Source organism: Ranitomeya imitator, chromosome 3 (assembly GCF_032444005.1).
Source record: "Ranitomeya imitator isolate aRanImi1 chromosome 3, aRanImi1.pri, whole genome shotgun sequence".
NCBI classification, from domain to species: Eukaryota; Metazoa; Chordata; class Amphibia; order Anura; family Dendrobatidae; genus Ranitomeya; species Ranitomeya imitator.
In genome coordinates, this window is record NC_091284.1 from 59,937,477 (window position 1) to 59,956,508 (window position 19,032).

The 19,032-nt window shown below is 43.5% G+C and overlaps 1 long non-coding RNA gene across 1 annotated transcript in view; it reads right to left on the reverse strand.

The window, feature by feature from the left end:
• The window catches only part of LOC138672685 (uncharacterized), a 758,018-nt gene that overhangs the window by 683,175 nt on the left and 55,811 nt on the right, over positions 1-19,032 (reverse strand). The window lies entirely within an intron of this gene.

Sequence of the window (19,032 nt, forward strand, 5' to 3'; positions counted from 1 at the left end):
TCAACTGCTGTCCTGTGTCCTTGTGTGTACCATATTGAGCATGGAGAAAAGAAAGACCAAAGAACTGTCTAAGGACTTGAGAAACCAAATTGTGAGGAAGCATGAGCAATCTCAAGGCTACAAGTCCATCTCCAAAGACCTGAATGTTCCCGTGTCTACCGTGCGCAGTGTCATCAAGAAGTTTAAAGCCCATGGCACTGTGGCTAACCTCCCTAGATGTGGACGGAAAAGAAAAATTGACAAGAGATTTCAACGCAAGATTGTGCGGATGTTGGATAAAGAACCTCGACTAACATCCAAACAAGTTCAAGCTGCCCTGCAGTCCGAGGGTACAACAGTGTCAACCCGTACTATCCGTCGGTGTCTGAATGAAAAGGGACTGTATGGTAGGAGACCCAGGAAGACCCCACTTCTTACCCCGAGACATAAAAAAGCTAGGCTGAAGTTTGCCAAAACTTACCTGAAAAAGCCTAAAACATTTTGGAAGAATGTTCTCTGGTGAGATGAGACAAAAGTAGAGCTTTTTGGGCAAAGGCATCAACATAGAGTTTACAGGAGAAAAAAAGAGACATTCAAATAAAGGAACACGGTCCCTACAATCAAACATGGCGGAGGTTCCCTGATGTTTTGGGGTTGCTTTGTTGCCTCTGGCACTGGACTGCTTGACCGTGTGCATGGCATTATGAAGTCTGAAGACTACCAACAAATTTGGCAGCATAATGTAGGACCCAGTGTGAGAAAGCTGGGTCTCCCTCAGAGGTCATGGGTCTTCCAGCAGGACAATGACCCAAAACACACTTCAAAAAGCACTAGAAAATGGTTTGAGAGAAAGCAGTGGAGACTTCTAAGGTGGCCAGCAATGAGTCCAGACCTGAATCCCATAGAAAACCTGTGGAGAGATCTAAAAATGGCAGTTTGGAGAAGGCACCCTTCAAATATCAGGGACCTGGAGCAGTTTGCCAAAGAAGAATGGTCTAAAATTCCAGCAGAGCATTGTAAGAAACTCATTGATGGTTACCGGAAGTGGTTGGTCACAGTTATTTTGGCTAAAGGTTGTGCAACCAAGTATTAGGCTGATGGTGCCAATACTTTTGTCTGGCCCATTTTTGGAGTTTTGTGTGAAATGATCAATGTTTTGCTTTTTGCTTCATTCTCTTTTGTGTTTTTTCATTTAAGACAAATTAAATGAAGATAATAATACCAAATAATTTGTGTTTGCAATCATTTTCAGGAAGAAAATAAGTATTATCTGACAGAATTGCAGGGGTGTCAATACTTTTGGCCATGACTGTATACACTACCGTTCAAAAGTTTAGGGTCACTTAGAAATTTCCTTTTTTTTTTAAAAGCACAGTTTTTTTTCCAATGAAGCTAACTTTAAATGACTCAGAAATACACTCTATACTTTGTTAATGTGGTAATTGACTATTCTAGCTGTAATGGAATATCTTCATAGGTTTATAGAGGCCCATTTCCAACAACCATCACTTAAGTGTTCTTATGGTACTTTGTGTTTGCTAACTGTGCAAGAAGGCTAATGGATGGTTACAATACCCTTAAAAACCCTTGTGCAAGTATGTTAGCACAGCTGAAAACAGTTTGACTGATTAGAGAACCTATAAACCTGACCTTCCTTTGAGCTAGTTGAGAATCTGGGGCATTACATTTGTTGGTTCCATTAAACTCTGAAAATGGCTAGAAAAAAAGAACTTTCATGTGAAACTCGACAGTCTATTCCTGTTCTTAGAAACGAAGGTTATTCCATGCGAGAAATTGGCAAGAAACTGAAGATTTCCTACAACGATGTGTACTACTCCCTTCAGAGGAGAGCAGAAACAGGCTCTAACCAGAGTAGAAAGAGAAGTGGGAGGCCCCGCTGCACAACTGAGCAACAAGACAAGTACATTAGAGTCTGTAGTTTGAGAAATCAGCGCCTCACAGGTTCTCAACTGGCAGCTTCATTAAATAGTACACGCAAAACGCCAGTGTCAACTTCTACAGTGATGAGGCGACTCCGGGATGCTGGCCTTCAGGGCAGAGTGGCAAAGAAAAAGCCATATCTGAGACTGGCTAATAAAAGGAAAAGATTAATATGGGCAAATGAACACAGACATTGCACAGAGGAAGATTGGAAAAAAGTGTTATGGACAGACGAATCCAAGTTTGAGGTGTTTAGATCACACAGAGAGGACATTTGTGAGAACAACTGAAAAGATGCTGGAAGAGTGCCTGACGCCATCTGTCAAGCATGGTGGAGGTAATGTGATGGTCTGGGGTTGCTTTGGTGCTGGTAAAGTGGGAGATTTGTAAAAGGGATTTTGATTAAGGAAGGCTATCACTCCATTTTGCAATGCCATGCCATATTCTGTGGACAGCGCTTGATTGGAGCCAATTTCATCCTACAACAGGACAATGACCCAAAGCACACCTCCAAATTATGCAAGAACTATATAGGGAAGAAGCAAGCAGCTGGTATTCTATCTGTAATGGAGGGGCCCTCACAGTCACCAGACCATTGAGCTGTTGTGGGAGCAGCTTGACCGTATGGTACGCAGAAAGTGCCCATCAAGCCAAAACAACTTGTGGGAGGGGCTTCTGGAAGCATGGGGTGAAATTTCTCCAGATTACCTCAGTAAATGAACTGCTAGAATGCCAAAGGTCTGCAATGCTGTATTTCCTGCAAAGGGAGCATTCTTTGATGAAAGCAAAGTTTGAAGGAGAAAATTATTATTTCAAATTTTCAAACCTTGTCAATGTCTGGACTATATTTTCAATTCATTTGGCAACTTATTTGATTAAGAATGAGTTATCATGGTTAGGAAAACACAAAATTGTCTTGGTGACCCTACACTTTTGAATGGTAGTGTATATATACAGCTCTGGAAACTATTCAAGGGAATTTGTCACCTACTTTTTTGTATATAAGCTGCGGCCACCACCTTTAGGGGCTTATCTACAGCATTCTGTAATGCTGTAGATAAGCCCCCGATGTAACCTGAAAGATAAGAAAAACAAGTTAGATTATACTAACCTGGAGGGGCGGTCTGGTACGGTTCGGTCCGATGGGCATCGCAGTCCAGATCCAGCTCCTCCCATCGTCACGCAATGACGTCCTCTTCTTTGCTTCCTGCCACAGCAACTGCGCAGGCGTACTTTGTATGCCCTGTTGAGGGCAGAGCAAAGTACTGCAGTGCGCAGACGCTGGGCTTCTCGGACCTTTCCCGGCGCCTGCTCACTGCAGTACTTTTCTCTGCCCTCAACAGGGTAGATAAAGTACACCTGCGCAGTAGCTGTGACAGGAAGCAAGGAAGAGGACGTCATCGAATGAAGATGAGAGGAGCCGGATCCGGACAGCGATGCCCATCGGACCAGGCCGCGACGGGCCGGCCCCCCCCCCCCCCCCCCCAGTTGAGTATAATCTAACTTGATTTTCTTATATTTCAGGTTACATCGGGGGCTTATCTACAGCATCACAGAATGCTGTAGATAAGCCTCTAATGGCGGTGGCCGAAGCTTATTTATGAAAAAGTAGGTGACAGATTCCCTTTAAGAGACCACTGCGAAATTTTCAGTTTGTCTGACTTTTCTCTTTATAGGTATATTTTTGAGTAAAATGTAAAATGTTCTTTTATTCGATAAACTACTGACAACATGTCTCCGAATTTCCAAGCAATAAATTTTGTATTTATTTTCTGAAAATTAGAAATGGTCAAAATAACAAAAAAATGCATTGCTTGCAGACCTCAAATAATGCAAAAAAATAAAAATAAAAACAAGTTCATTATCATTTAGAAACAACAATACTAATGTTTTAACTCAGGAAGAGTTCAGAAATCAATATTTTGTGGAATAACTATGAATTTTAATCACAGCTTTCATGCGTCTTAGCATGTTTTCCACCAGTCTTTCACACTGCTTTTGAGTGACCTTATGCCACTCCTGGTACAAAAATGTAAGCAGTTCTTGTTTGTTTGATGGCTTGTGACTATCCATCTTCCTCTTGATTACATTTCAGAGGTTTTCAATGGGGTTCAGGTCTGGAGGTTGGGCTGGCCATGACAGGGATTTGATGTGGTGGTCCTTCATCCACACCTTGATTGACCTAGCTGCGTGGCATGGCGCATAGTCCTGCTGGAAAAACCAGTCCTCAGAGTTGGGGAACATTGCCTGAGCAGAAGGAATGAACTGTTTTTCCAGGATAACCTTGTATGCGGCTTGATTCATACGTCCTTCGCAAAGAACAGCCTGCCCAATTCCAGCCCAATTCCAGCCTTGCTGTAGCATCCCCAGATCATCACCGATCTTCCACCAAATTTCACGCCTCTCCAGATCCCCATCTAACCATTAGATGACCAGGTGTCACAAGCCATCAAACAAAGAAGAACTGCTTACATTTTTGTACCAGGAGTGGCATAAGGTCACCCAAAAGCAGTGTGAAAGACTGGTGGAAAGCATGCCAAGACGCATGAAAGCTGTGATTAAAAATCATGGTTATTCCAGAAAATATTGATTTCTGAACTCTTCCTGAGTTAAAACATTACTATTGTTTAATTTTTGCCAAAGCTGTATATTATATTCATATGCAGTGGGGAAAATAAGTATTTGATACACTGATGATTTTGAAAGTTTTCCCACTTACAAAGAATGGAGGGGTCTGTAATATTTATTATAGGCACACTTCAACTATGAGAGACAAAATCTTAAAAATAAATCCAGAAAATCACATTTTATGATTTTTACATAATTAACTTGCATTTTATTGCATGAAATAGGTTTTTGATACAATGGAAAACAGAACTTAAAGGGACACTGTCACCTGTATTTGGAGGGAACAATCTTCAGCCATGGAGGCGGGGTTTTTGGGTGTTTGATTCACCCTTTCCTTACCCGCTAGCTGCATGCTGGCTGCAATATTGGATTGAAGTTCATTCTCTGTCCTCCGTAGTACATGCCTGCACAAGGCAAGATTGCACCTTGTGCAGGCGTGTACTACGGAGGACAGATAATGAACTTCAATCCAATATTGCAGCCAGCATGCAGCCAGCGGGTAAGGAAAGGGTGAATCAAAAACACAAAAACTCCACCTCCATGGCTGAAGATTGTTCCCTCCAAATTCAGGTGACAGTGTCCCTTTAATATTTTTTACAGAAACCTTTGTTTGCAATTACAGAGGTCAGATGTTTCCAGTAGTTCTTTACCAAGTTTGCACACACTGCAGTATGGATTTTTGCCCACTCCTCAATACAGATCTTCTCCAGAACTTTCAGGTTTCAGGGCTGTTGCTGAGAAACATTGAGTTTCAGCTCCTTCCAAAGATTTTCAGGTCTAGAGCCTGGCTAGGTCACTCTATGGCCTTAAAATGATTTTTATGGAGCCACTCCTTAGTTGCCCTGGCTGTGTGTTTCTGGTCATTGTCATGCTGGAAGACCCAGCCACGACCCATCTTCAATGCTCTTACTGAGGGAAGGAGGTTGTTGGCCAAAATCTCGCCATACGTGAATCCATCCATCCTCCCTTCAATACAGTGCAGTCGTCCTGTCCCCAATACAGAAAAGCACCCCCAAAGTATGATGTTTCCCCCCACCATACTTCATGGTTGGGACGGTGTTTTTAGGGTTGTACTCAGCCTACTTCTTCCTCCAAACACGGCAAGTGTAGTCGATGCCAAAAAGTTCTACTTTGGTCTCATCTGACCACATTACCTTCTCCCATGCTTTCTCAAAATCATCCAGATGGTTATGGGCAAACTTCAAACAGGCCTGGACATGTCCTGGCGTGAGCAGGGGAATTTTGCGTTTCTGCAGGATTGTAATCTATGACGGCGTAGTGTCTTACTAATGATAATGTTTGAGACTGTGGTCCCAGCTCTATTCAGGTCATGGATTATGTCCTCCAATGTCTAGAGATATAGCATGGAGCTCCACACCAAGGTATATTGACAGTCATCTTGTGCTGCAACCATTTTCTAATAATTGCTTCAACAATTATTGCCTTCTCACCCAGCTGCTTGCCTATTGTCCTGTAGCTCATCCCAGCCTTGTGCCGGTCTACAATTTTGTCCTTGGAGTCCTTAGACTGCTCTTTGGTGTTGGCCATGGTGGAGAGATTGGAGTGTGATTGATTGAGTGTATGGACAGGTGTCTTTTATACAGGTAACGGATTCAAACAGGTGCAATTAATGCAGGTAATAATTGTAGAGTAGGAGGTCTTCTTAAAGAAAAACTAACAGATCTGTGAGAGCCAGAATTCTTGCTGGTTGGTAGGTGATCAAATACTTATTTCATACTATAAAGTGCAATTTAAGTATTTAAAATCATACAATGTGATTTTCTGATTTTTATTTTTAGATTCTGTCTCTCACAGTTGAAGTGTACCTATGATAAAAATGGTGACCAGAAAAATGTCCACAGGAAAAATGCGCACAGGAAAATTGCCCACAGGAAAAATGCGCACAGGAAAAATGCGCACAGGAAAATTGCCCACATGGAAAATTGCCCACAGGAAAAATGCGCACAGGAAAATTGCCCACAAGAAAATTGCCCACAGGAAAAATGCCCACAGGAAAAATGGGCACAGGAAAATTGCCCACAGGAAAATTGCCCACATGAAAAATTGCCCACATGAAAACTTGCCCACACGGAAATTTGCCCACACGGAAATTTGCCCACACGGAAAATTGCCCACACGGAATATTGCCCACACGGAAAATTGCCCACACGGAAAATTGCCCACACGGAAAATTGCCCACATGGAAAATTGCCCACATGGAAAATTGCCCACAAGGAAAATTGCCCACAAGGAAAATTGCCAGTTGCAGCATCACAAAGTTTCAAATCCATGATAATTGAGGTGCAAGGTGAAGAATGCCTACAGAAAATTTCCCACAGGCTGAATTATAGGTTAAATGCTCTGCAGGACAGGGGGACAGTATGCAGGCATACGTGAGATGATCTGCAGGGCAGAAGAATAATATCTAATTATAGATGAGATGCTCTGCAGGGCAGAAGAACAATATATAATTATAGATGAGATGCTCTGCAGGGCAGAAGAATAATATATAATTATAGATGAGATGCTCTGCAGGACAGAGAATAGCAAAGACCTATAGGTTAAATGCTCTGCAGGACAAGGGGATAGTATGCAGGTATACGTGAGATGCTCTGCAGGGCAGAAGAATAATAATAATAATAATAATAATAATCTTTATTTTTATATAGCGCTAACATATTCCGCAGCGCTTTACAGTTTGCACACATTATCATCGCTGTCCCCGATTGGGCTCACAATCTAGAATTCCTATCAGTATGTCTTTGGAATGTGGGAGGAAACCGGAGTGCCCGGAGGAAACCCACGCAAACACGGAGAGAACATACAAACTCTTTGCAGATGTTGTCCTGGGTGGGATTAGAACCCAGGACCCCAGCGCTGCAAGGCTGCTGTGCATGATATATAATTATAGGTGAGATGCTCTGTGGGGCAGAAGAATAATATAAAATTATAGGTGAGATGCTCTGCAGGACAGAGAATAGTAAAGCGATATAGGTTAAATGCACTGCAGGACAGGGGGATAGTATGCAGGTGTACGTGAGATGCTCTGCAGGGCAGAAGAATAATATAGAATTATAGGTGAGATGTTCTGCAGGGCAGAAGAATAATACATAATTATAGGTGAGATGCTCTGCAGGACAGAATATAGCAAAGACCTATAGGTTAAATGCTCTGCAGGACAGGGGGATAATATGCGTGAGATGCTCTGCAGGGCAGAAGAATAATATAGAAATATAGGTGAGATGCTCTGCCGGGCAGAAGAATAATTTAGAATTATAGGTGAGAAGCTCTGCAGACAACACAGAATAGCAAAGAGATATAGGTTAAATGCTCTGCAGGACAGGGGGATAGTATGCAGGTATACGTGAGATACTCTGCAGGGCAGAAGAATAATATAAAACTATAGGTGGGATGCTCTGCAGGGCAGAAGAATAATATAGAATTATAGGTGAGAAGCTCTGCAGAACAGAGAATAGCAAAGATCTATAGGTTAAATGCTCTGCAGGACAGGGGATAGTATGCAGGTATACGTGAGATGCTCTGCAGAACGGAGAATAGTATAGAATTATAGGTGAGATGCTCTGCAGACAAGAAGAATGTCGGCGAAAATTGCCCACACAGAAAACTACCCACAAGTTTATTAAGAACAGTTTATTAAGGAGTTCTAATAACAACAATAACTTAAGTTTATTAAACAATCATTGCACACCTGCAAATAACTAGCTGCTGGGTGATTGTCCTTCCATTGGCTCCATTGAAATACAATACAGTACAACACAGGCAGCAAAGAAAATGCAGAATGGATTTCAACCAAGGTCTCTGGGCCCAGTTTACTTCTACAGGTTCTACAGGTTCGGTTCACTCATCCCTAGTCCCAGAGTACGGATTCTGTATTTAGGAGTTGTCATTCCACTGTGCTAACAATAATTCTACTCTCATTGTGGTGTGTCTGGGCCTAGAGACTCTTATTCCACTCTCAATGTGGTGTGTCTGGGCCTAGAGACCCTTATTCCACTCTCATTGTGGTGTGTATGGGCCTAGAGACCCTTATTCCACTCTTATTGTGGTGTGTCTGGGCCTAGAGAACCTTATTCCACTCTCATTGTGGTGTGTATGGGCCTAGTTACCCTTATTCTACTCTCATTGTGGTGTGTCTGGGCCTAGAGACCCTTATTCCACTCTCATTGTGGTGTGTATGGGCCTATAGATCCTTATTCCACTCTTATTGTGGTGTGTATGGGCCTAGGGACCCTTATTCCACTCTCATTGTGGTGCGTCTGGGCGTAGAGACCCTTATTCCACTCTCATTGTGGTGTGTCTGGGCCTAGATACCCTTATTCCACTCTCATTGTGGTGTGTATGGGCCTAGAGACCCTTATTCCCCTCTCATTGTGGTGTGCATGGGCCCACAGACCTTTATTCCACTCTCATTGTGGTGTGTCTGGGCCTAGAGACCCTTATTCCACTCTCATTGTGGTGTGTCTGGGCCTAGAGACCCTTATTCCACTCTCATTGTGGTGTGTATGGGCCTATAGACCCTTATTCCACTCTTATTGTGGTGTGTATGGGCCTAGGGACCCTTATTCCACTCTCATTGTGGTGTGTATGGGCCTAGAGACCCTTATTCCACTCTCATTGTGGTGTGTCTGGGCCTAAAGACCCTTATTCCACTCTCATTGTGGTGTGTCTGGGCCTAGAGACCCTTATTCCTCTCTCATTGTGGTGTGTCTGGGCCTAGAGACCCTTATTCCACTCTCATTGTGGTGCGTCTGGGCCTAGAGACCCTTATTCCACTCTCAGTGTGGTGCATCTGGGCGTAGAGACCATTATTCCACTCTCATTGTGGTGAGTCTGAGCCTAGAGACCCATATTCCACTCTCATTGTGGTGTGTCTGGGCCTAGAGACCCTTATTCCACTCTCATTGTGGTGTGTATGGGCCTAGAGACCCTTATTCCCCTCTCATTGTGGTGTGTATGGGCCCACAGACCTTTATTCCACTCTCATTGTGGTGGGTCTGGGCCTAGAGACCCTTATTCCACTCTCATTGTGGTGTGTCTGGGCCTAGAGACCCTTATTCCACTCTCATTGTGGTGCGTCTGGGCCTAGAGACCCTTATTCCACTCTCACTGTGGTGTGTCTGGGCCTAGAGACCCTTATTCCACTCTCACTGTGGTGTGTCTGGGCCTAGAGACCCTTATTCCACTCTCATTGTGGTGTGTCTGGGCCTAGAGACCCTTATTCCACTCTCATTGTGGTGTGTCTGGGCCTAGAGACCCTTATTCCACTCTCATTGTGGTGTTTCTGGGCCTAGAGAGCCTTATTCCACTCTCAGTGTGGTGTGTCTGGGCCTAGAGACCATTATTCCACTCTCATTGTTGTGTGTCTGGGCCTAGAGACCCTTATTCAAATCCACTCCGCATTTCATTCCATCCTATGCCTGCCTGCACCTGCAGTATATGTGTATGATACATAACTATGTAGGATCTGTTCACTCTTACTCTTGGTAGCCATAAGTGGACAGGGAAGGAAGTGCAGGCCCCAGATTCACTGCCACTGAAGTCAATGGGAGAGCGGAGCTGCTATGACACTTCCGCTCCTCTGACAGATTGTGACAGAATCTCACCTTTCTGCGGTGCCTTCTGAGCTTCCAGGACCATCTATCTCAGCCAGCAGCACTCTGCTTTTGGTGGGCTCCCACTGAGATGATAATGTTTTAGATCTGACCTGCAGTCCCATGTAACTCCACAGATAATACAGAGATTCTTTTGTGGGTACTGATAGCAGTGATGGCTTCTCTGGGTCATACTACTGCTGGCTCTGCATGTGCTGCTCTGGGCTGGTGGGAGGAGTGAGGCAGAGTCAGTGAGAGAGGAGAGCAGACTAGGTCTATCTATTGCTGAGAATGACAGACTGCTACAAACCACATGCTTCAGCATGTTTGCAGTTTTGCCGTAGGTCAGCTGTAAATCACAAGTTGATAACACATCATGTGAACATCCTCACCTTTCACCTCAAATATCATAGATCTGAAACTTTGTGATGCTGCAATTGGCAATTTTCCATGTGGGCAATTTTCCATGTGGGCAAATTTCTGTGTGGGCAATTTTCCGTGTGGGCAATTTTCCGTGTGGGGAATTTTACGTGTGGGCAATTTTCCGTGTGGGGAATTTTACGTGTGGGCAATTTTCCGTGTGGGGAATTTTACGTGTGGGCAATTTTCCTGTGGGCATTTTTCATGTGGGTAATTTTCCAGTGGGCATTTTTCAGGGAACCGATAAAAATTACAGCCCTCTCCATTCTTGGTAGGTGGGAAAAGTTGCAAAATCGACTGTGTATCAAATACTTATTTTCCCTACTATATATATCACCAGTCACCAGTTTTCTAAACAAATATATTTCTAAACAATTCTCACGAGATGTTAGTAACAATCCATCCAGTCCACAGGCACAAAAATCAAACCATAGACGTCCATAAATTAAGTTATGTGTCATAATGAGAAATGATACAGGGAAATGGTAATGAACACTTGTACAAAGAGAGGTGGAAAAAGCCATGATAAGTCAGGATACTAGCTGAAATCTATCAATAAATAGAAAGAAATTTTGGTTCAATAAAAAGTTTTTAGATTTAGCACATATACTCATGTATATGCTGAGATTTTCAGCACATATTTTTGTGCTGAAAACGTCCCCCTCGGCTTATGCACGAGTCATTGCAGGAGGGGGAGCGGGAGGGGGAGCGGTGGAGCAGCGACAGGAGCTGGCGGCTGTGGCACAGTGACAGCTGCAGCTGCAACCGCCGGCTTTCAGAAGACATCATACTCACCCTCCTCGCGCAGTCGCTGCGTTTCCGTCCCTGCATCTCCATTGTCTCGGCGCTGGCAGCTCTTCCTGTGCTCAGCGGTCACGTGGTACCGCTCATTAAGGCAATGAATATGCACGCGTCTCCACTTCCATAGGCGTGGAGCGCATATTCATTACCTTAATGAGCAGTACCACGTGACCTCTTAGCACAGGAGAGCTGCAGGCGTCGGGACAACGGAGATGCAGCGATGGCGCGAGAAGGGTGAGTAGAATAGGGGGAGGATGAGCCATGCATACAACGACGGGACAGGGGTGAACCATGCATACAACGGGACCAGGGGTGCCATGCACAGCAGGACAGGGACCAGGGAACCATGCACAGCAAGACAGGGACCGGGGAGCCATGCACAGCAGGACAGGGACTGGGGAGCCATGCATAGCAGGACAAGGACCGTTGAGCCATGCAGAGCAGGACAAGGACCGGGGAGCTATGCATAGCAGGACAAAGACCGGGGAGCCATGAACAGCAGAACAGGGATCGGGGAGCCATGCATAGCAGGACAAGGACTGGGGAGCCATGCATAGCAGGACAAGGACCGGGGAGCCATGCATAGCAGGACAAGAACCGTGGAGCCATGCATACTAGGACAGGGACGGGGGACAATGCATACCCGTAGAATGTAAGCCCGCAAGGACAGGGTCCTCTTCCCTCTATAAAGTCTGTCATTGTAAATTTGCTTACTGTAAATGATATCTATAACTCTGTACATAAATTCTTTCTCATGTACAGCACCATGGACTTAATGGGGCTATATAAATAATAATAATAATAATAATACCTGGCTTATACTTGAGTCAATAAGCTTACCCATTTTTCGTTGGCAAAATTAGGTGCCTCGGCTTATACTCGAGTATATACGGTGTGTGTATATATATATATATATATATATATATATATATACATATACATGTTCAGAAATATTTGGACATTGACATAAGTTTTCGAATTTTTGCTGTTTGCCAAAACATAGTCAAGATAAGTTATATAATCAATATGAGCTTAAAGTGCAGATTCTTTAATTCGATGGTATTCACATCTGAACTGGAGTAAGAGTTCACAAATTATAGCTCTTTAATATGTAGCTGCAGTTATCATCAATTAAGCAGGTATAAGTGTGGAGTTGATTCCAGGCGTGGCATTTGCATTTGGAGGCTGTTGTGACATCATAACATGTGGTGAAATGAACTGTCTGTATAAGTGAAAAAGACCATCAATCAGCAGAAAAAAAGAAGAAATCTATCAGATAGATAGCAGAAATGTTACGAGTGACCAACTCAACTGTTTAGTACAATCTGCAAACAAGTGCACACTGGTGAGCTTGAGAACTCAAAAATGCCTGCACATTCACAGAAGACAACAGTGGTGGATGATCTCCGAATTCTTTCCATGGAGAAGAAAAACCTCTTCACGACATCCACTGAAGTCAAGAATACTCTCCATAAGGTATGTGTTTCAGTGTCTAAGTCTACCATAAACAGAAGACTTCATGGGAACAAATACAGAGAATTCACCACAAGGCACAAACCATTAATCAGCATTAAAAATAGAATGGACAGATTAGACTTTGCCAAAAAGCATCTACAGAAGCCGTCCAGTTCTGGGAAAAGCATTCTTTGGACAGATCAAACTGAAACCAACCTATACCAGAATGTTGGGAAGAAGTAACAATGGAGAAGGTCTGCAATGGATTATGATCCAAAGACCACCACATCTTCTGTAAAACTTGGTGGAGGCAGTGTGATGGCATGGGCATGCATGGTTTCCAATGCGCTGAGTCACTGGTGTCTGTTGATGATGTGACTGAAGACAGAAGGAGCTGGATTAATTCTGAAGTGTACAGAGCGATCATCTCTACACAGATTCAACCAAATGCAGCAAGGTTGATTGGACGGCGCTTCACAGGACAGATGGACAATGACCAAAAACATACTGTGAAAGCAGCCCAGGAGCAGAAGGCAAAGAAGCGAAATATTCTGCAATGGCCGAGTCAATCAATAGGTCTCAAAACAATTCAGCAGCATTTCACATGCTTAAGGCAAAACTTGAAGCAGAAAGAGTCAGAGACAAACAACAACTGAAGTCGGCTGCAGGAAAGCCCTGGCAAAGCATCACAAACGAGGAAACGCAATGTTTGGTGACGTCCATGGCTTCCAGAATTCAGGCAGTCATTGCCTACAAAGGATTCTCTACAAAGTACCTTAAAATGAACATTTTATTTATGGTAAAGTTGATTTGTCCATTTACTTTTGAGCTCCAGAAATTAGGAGGCTTTGTCGAAAAATGGTTGCTATTCCTAAATGTTTCACAGGATATTTTTGTTCAACACCATTAACAAAACCTGAAAGTCTACACTCCAATTGCAACTTAGTTGTTTCATTTTAATCCCAAATAGTGTCATGCAGAGTTGAAATTACTAAGATTTGGCCACTGGCGAGATATTTCTGGACCTATCTGTGTATGTACAGTGGGGCAAAAAAGTATTTAGTCAGTCAGCAATAGTGCAAGTTCCACCACATAAAAAGATGAGAGGCGTCTGTAATTTACATCATAGGTAGACTTCAACTATGGGAGACAAACTGAGAAAAAAAAATCCAGAAAATCACATTGTCTGTTTTTTTAACAATTTATTTGCATATTATGGTGGAAAATAAGTATTTGGTCAGAAACAAAATTTCATCTCAATACTTTGTAATATATCCTTTGTTGGCAATGACAGAGGTCAAACGTTTTCTGTAAGTCTTCACAAGGTTGCCACACACTGTTGTAGGTATGTTGGCCCATTCCTCCATGCAGATCTCCTCTAGAGCAGTGATGTTTTTGGGTTTTCGCTTGGCAACACGGACTTTCAACTCCCTCCAAAGGTTTTCTATAGGGTTGAGATCTGGAGACTGGCTAGGCCACTCCAGGACCTTGAAATGCTTCTTACGAAGCCACTCCTTCGTTGCCCTGGCAGTGTGCTTTGGATCATTGTCATGTTGAAAGACCCAACCACGTTTCATCTTCAATGCCCTTGCTGATGGAAGGAGGTTTGCACTCAAAATCTCACGATACATGGCCCCATTCATTCTTTCATGTACCCGGATCAGTCGTCCTGGCCCCTTTGCAGAGAAACAGCCCCAAAGCATGATGTTTCCACCACCATGCTTTACGGTAGGTATGGTGTTTGATGGATGCAACTCAGTATTCTTTTTCCTCCAAACACGACAAGTTGTGTTTCTACCAAACAGTTCCAGTTTGGTTTCATCAGACCATAGGACATTCTCCCAAAACTCCTCTGGATCATCCAAATGCTCTCTAGCAGACTTCAGACGGGCCCGGACATGTACTGGCTCAAGCAGTGGGACACGTCTGGCACTGCAGGATCTGAGTCCATGGTGGCGTAGTGTGTTACTTATGGTAGGCCTTGTTACATTGGTCCCAGCTCTCTGAAGTTCATTCACTAGGTCCCCCCGCGTGGTTCTGGGATTTTTGCTCACCGTTCTTGTGATCATTCTGACCCCACGGGGTGGGATTTTGCGTGGAGCCCCAGATCGAGGGAGATTATCAGTGGTCTTGTATGTCTTCCATTTTCTAATTATTGCTCCCACTGTTGATTTCTTCACTCCAAGCTGGTTGGCTATTGCAGATTCAGTCTTCCCAGCCTAGTGCAGGGCTATAATTTTGTTTCTGGTGTCCTTTGACAGCTCTTTGGTCTTCACCATAGTGGAGTTTGGAGTCAGACTGTTTGAGGGTGTGCACAGGTGTCTTTTTATACTGAAAACAAGTTTAAACAGGTGCCATTACTACAGGTAATGAGTGGAGGAAAGAGGAGACTCTTAAAGAAGAAGTTACAGGTCTGTGAGAGCCAGAAATCTTGATTGTTTGTTTCTGACCAAATACTTATTTTCCACCATAATATGCAAAAAAATTATTAAAAAAACAGACAATGTGATTTTCTGGATTTTTTTTTCTCAGTTTGTCTCCCATAGTTGAGGTCTACCTATGATGTAAATTACAGACGCCTCTCATCTTTTTAAGTGGTGGAACTTGCACTATTGCTGTCTGACTAAATACTTTTTTGCCCCACTGTATGTATATTAGTGTTGAGCGATACCGTCCGATACTTGAAAGTATCGGTATCGGATAGTATCGGCCGATACCCGAAAAATATCGGATATCGCCGATACCGATATCCGATACCAATACAAGTCAATGGGACATCAAGTATCGGAAGGTATTCTCATGGTTCCCAGGGTCTGAAGGAGAGGAAACTCTCCTTCAGGCCCTGGGATCCATAGGGATGTGGAAAATAAAGAATTAAAATAAAAAATATTGATATGCTCACCTCTCCGGCGGCCCCTGGACTTCACGCTGCTATCCGGGAGGCTTCTTTGTTTAAAAAGCGCGCCTTTCGGACCTGTGAATGACGTCCCGGCTTCTGATTGGTCGCGTGCCGCCCATGTGACCGGCACGCGACCAATCAGAGGCCGCGACGTCATTCGCAGGTCCTCAATTCCTATAATTAGCAGTTTTGTGAATGAGAATGACGTCGCGGCTTCTGATTGGCCGCGTGCCAGTCACATGGGCGGCACGCGACCAATCAGAAGCCGCGACGTCATTCTCATTCACAAAACTGCTAATTATAGGAATTGAGGACCTGCGAATGACGTCGCGGCCTCTGATTGGTCGCGTGCCGGTCACATGGGCGGCATGCGACCAATCAGAAGCCGGGACGTCATTCACCGGTCCGAAAGGCGCGCTTATTAAACAAAGAAGCCTCCCGGATAGCAGCGTGAAGTCCAGGGGCCGCCGGAGAGGTGAGCATATCAATATTTTTTATTTTAATTCTTTATTTTCCACATCCCTATTGATTCGATACCGATACCCAATATCACAAAAATATCGGATCTCGGTATCGGAATTCCGATACCGCAAATATCGGCCGATACCCGATACTTGCGGTATCGGAATGCTCAACACTAATGTATATATATATGTGTGTGAATATAGTGTTTATTCATATTCATGATTTGACCAGATATGTTCATGTAGGTTCACCGAGGGTAAATGTGAAGCGTCCTGCAGGGTCATGCTTTTGCAGCCCCTCATTCTCCTGCTGACTTGCTATATTACAATATGTGCAGTGTTTTTATAAGTCTGTACAATAATTCCTTAGTAAGTGATTTGCACTGCCATGACCTATCGGCACACTGTCACAACATTGCTATTTGCTGGTATCACCGGGCTCCAGACGGATAAATGAATCTTTACAATATGCAGAAAGCCATTAAGTTAACATTCCCAACAAATGGATTTCATTTCTTTATATCCACATTTGCTTCAAGACAACACTATAATCCATTCCAAAATACGCCATTTTATTGTTCTACCAAAGATAACACTTAAACCCATGTGAAAAGGCTTAAACCAAAACCACAGCGTAAAATTGAACATTTGTGTTGTGCTGAGGTCTGGAGAGAATTCAGCGGTAAAGCCCTTATAGCCAACCTAAAGAAAATAGAGTCCAAAGAATGCTCACCCACTTGGGACAATGAACTTTAACAGCCTCCCCCGGCCAAAGTCTGAAACAAAGGGATAAAATGGGGATAGGAACAAAGGCCGAGTGTGGGCTGCCCGTAAACTCATATGAACTCCTGAGTCTATTATTCACAATCCCCAAATGTGTTATCATGGTCAGTTCTTCAAGTAATTAGAGAATGGAAAATATTTTAGAAGTGTTACAATGTGCGGAACCTCTAACATGTGCAAACTACGATCTGCGAAAGCGTTCACAACCTCTACGCCCTCCGATACGGAACATGGACGGTCAATGTTCATATTAGTCAAGCTGTCCATCGGGATTCTGGACTTCTGTTCTAAGGGCTGAACAAGGCCAAGATATTTACACCTCTAGACCCTTCTCGTAATGGAGCAAGTAGCTGACCGTCTTGAAGAAGGTGGGCATTGCAGACTGATCAGTGGCTCAAATATTCACTATAGGTGAACATGAGAATTTCGAGATTCTCACCATAGCATAGCACTGATGCCCGGATCATTCATCTACTATTACCATTAATTCATAAAGGGATGTTAGAGAAAGTTACCTTAAATAGGTTTTCTATGACTATAATACTAATTTATCTTTGAAGGGAATCTGTCAGCAGATTTTGCCTTGTAATCTTAGGGCAGTAAAGGGTAGCCTGATTCCAGCGATGTGTCACTTACTAGGCTGTGTTTTGCTTTTTTCAATAAAATCAGTCTTTTATCAGCAGAGGATCATAACTTCTAGGACAAGTTTTCTTGTCCCTGCTGGTCTAGCCCCACACCATCATCAATATACAGTGTTCACAGAAATCTGTCGATCAGTGGTTTTGGGGTTATGCAACGCTCAGCTTTCTAAGCTCCGCTAAATCTGCAACAGAGAAAATTGATTCTCGCACACTGCAGCATGCAGTAAGCTAAGTGATACATCACTGGAATCAGGGTCTCTGTCCCTACATCATGCTGCTGTCAGATTACATAGGAAAAAACCTGCTGACAGATTCCCGTTAAAATATGTAATCAATCTCAGACTAATCAACTGGTTGAAGGGTCAACAGTGCACTGGAAAATACACAGCTTTTGACTTTTAGGATTCCTACATCCAATTGGTGGCGTCAGAGATCCAGCTCTCTTCCTTCTGAAGATTTAAATTCCCACAGAAGCATTGCATTGCCTATAAGTCTCCTTACATCGGCTTGCACTCTCCACAAGGAGAATCGTTCTCCATTAGACCTCCAGTCAGAGGCCTCTCACCTAGCCAAATCAGATCTGCTGCTTTAAACTGAGGAGGGAAAAAACACAACAAAACACGGGTCGACAAATTAATTTCTGGTTTGGCTTTTTAACTTACATTTTCCCTTTAAAACAGTTCATCAATTTCAGATCTGTAAATTGATGGAGGGTTTCCTCCCAGCACCACAACTAATCAGCTGGTTAAAGCATCCACAGTGCACTGGAAGAGACACAGCAATTGACTTTTAGGATTCCTACATCCAATAGGGGTTGCCAGAGATCCAGCTCTCTTCCTTCTGAAGATTTAAGCATTGCATTGCCTATAAGTCTCCTTACATTGGCTTGCACTCCCCACAAGGAGAAACGTTCTCCATTAGACCTCCAGTCAGAGGCCTCTCACCTAGCCAAATCAGATCTGCTTCCTTCTGAAGATTTAAATTCCCAGAGAATCATTGCATGGCCTATAAGTCTCCTTATATTGGCTTAGCACTCTCCACAAGGAGAAAGCTCTCAAATTAGACCTCCAGTCAGAGGCCTCTCACCTAGCCAAATCAGTTTTGCTGATTTACACTGAGGAGGGGCAAGCACCCCAAAACATATGTCTGCAAATGGAGGTTCGGGTTTAGTTTCTTATCCTAAGTCTTGCGGCTCGTTAAACTGTCAATAGTGACTGTTATGGTTGCTACATCCAATGGCTGATGCCACAGATTCAGTTCTCTTTCTTCTGAAGAGGATATTTGGATAGATCCATATATTGTAATGGTGATTCAGCCCACTCCTATACAAATAATAGGGATAGATCTTCCAGTACTATTCACAGCTACTGCACAATGTACGAAGCCGTGGCACTTCCCCTGCCTCGTGG